The sequence below is a fragment of the Sinocyclocheilus grahami genome, unplaced genomic scaffold (genome assembly GCF_001515645.1).
Source record: "Sinocyclocheilus grahami isolate Dianchi unplaced genomic scaffold, SAMN03320097.WGS_v1.1 scaffold995.1, whole genome shotgun sequence".
Classification (NCBI taxonomy): Eukaryota; Metazoa; Chordata; class Actinopteri; order Cypriniformes; family Cyprinidae; genus Sinocyclocheilus; species Sinocyclocheilus grahami.
The window spans coordinates 814,696-816,548 of record NW_015506174.1 but is presented as its reverse complement, the minus strand read 5'-3'; the positions used below and the strand labels follow the sequence as shown (position 1 = coordinate 816,548).

The following is a 1,853-nucleotide window of genomic DNA, read 5'->3' as shown; positions in this document are numbered from 1 at the left end:
CTTCTACTTGTTCTATAGTACATTACAACAAGCTGTACAATTTTATCCCAATGAGCCAACATAGATTTCTAAAGCAAAACAGGCTTTTGGCAGGCACTGGCTCTGCTATTAGTGAGCACTAACAATCTTATTATTAGAAAAGAAATGGTGCGTCACACAACTCAAGTATTACGGCATTAGCACCATTTGGAAGGATACACTTTCACTTTTTTGCAGTTTATGGACAGTGAACTGTAGAGTCTAAAAGGCTTTTGAGTACTTGCAGCTCTTGATGTTAATTTAGAGCTGCAGCCTTAAACACGTCTCCTGTTTTCACTGCAGAGGTTGATTGCTACATCGCGGATCTGTTCCAACATTTTTTTAAATTCTATTTAGAAAAAAATATATTTTCTCACAGGAAATGTTTTGACACACATTGTTAGAGGCTAGACAGCTTTACACCCGTGTGACATGTTGATTTCATGGGTGCCATTAAAAAGGAAACCACCAAAGCTCTTCTGAATGGTCACATTGCCTTTTGATTTCATCGTCTTTTTCTGGCATTTGAAGCCCATTAAATCTTTGTGTACGAACCCACATTCTGGGTTATAATCGCCTGTTAAGACAAACACCAGCAGCAAAACCACAACAGATAATCATTTACTTCCCAAAGAAATTGGCATCTGTTGTGGACTGCAAACTCTCATAACTGAAAGTAATGTGAAAGTAATAAAATGCATGTACAAAAACAGAACGGGGAAAAACCATGGCCTATCCCTGCTATTAAACAAAAATCGTAATGTCAATTTAATGTCATAAAATCAAAATTTGAGTTTTATGGCTTTTGGTCCATGTCTTTTAGCTTTGAGGCAATCTGTATGCTAGTGTAGGGCTAAAACTAACAATTTATTGTAAAGCAAGACCAAAATATTGGTCACTCATCTTTGGAAAAATATTATTTTGTTTTTTTGTCCACTAATATTGTAGAATGAGAAAATCTTCCCTGAGGCCCTATGGCTCTTTAGATATGTCCCAATCAGCTTTCTGTTTTAAGAGGAAATACGTCAACACAAAAAAGAAAACTGCACACATCAAGCAACTTCATGGAGTCTTTAGTGATTTTCTATTTTCAGAAGAGTTATTTAAGATGGTGCAGTTTGACATTTAATACTATTCTGGTATGAATCATTGTTTTACCGTTATGAATGTTGTTGACCCAGAATAGATATAACAGAGTTTAGAAGTGTGTCTTTTCATAGGTCAGTGCATGAATAAGCAAGTGATGTTTTTACCATTTCAAGGAGACGTTTTCATACGCATGTGTGGAACGTGTAGTGCTCATCGCTGAATTGGACCTGGGCCTCAAGCGGTCAGAGTGGGTGGAAGAGGAAATCCAAGAGTACTCAATAACCTGCGATGCATTGGGTGAAAACCCCCACCAGTATGCGTCACTGTTAAAGACATTTTCCAGACTGCTCCGAATGATGAGCTTTGTCCAAGACCAAACATTTTTACCACTCTTTACTTTTACTCGCTTTTAGAGATCTAGTAATGATTTAAGAGCTGTTTTCTCACTGCCAAGAAATATACTTTATATACAGTGAAGTGTATGTGTGAAATGAAAGTGTTAATGTACTTGTGTGTTTTCACTCTCTTTCATCCTATTCTCATCTATAAACTTTAAAGTCAGCATTATACAGCGTTCACAACGCATTGTATTCCTTTAATTTAACAGTGTTTGATTAAAACAGTCAGGACATTTTGTCCATTTTACACAATAGCATGGCAAATGAAAAAAAAAGTATGCACATGGACATGAAAAGATGAGAAACAGTTGAAAACAATATATATATATATATATATATATATATGTA

The 1,853-nt window shown here is 35.8% G+C and overlaps 1 long non-coding RNA gene across 1 annotated transcript in view; it reads right to left on the bottom strand.

Annotated features, from left to right (window-relative positions):
* Nucleotides 1-220: 220 nt before the first annotated feature.
* Nucleotides 221-1,853, bottom strand: part of LOC107565342 (uncharacterized) — a 19,855-nt gene continuing 18,222 nt past the window's right edge. Inside the window, exon 3 of the long non-coding RNA XR_001606361.1 lies at nt 221-231. This is a non-coding gene — a long non-coding RNA (uncharacterized lncRNA). The remainder of the gene's footprint in view (nt 232-1,853) is intronic.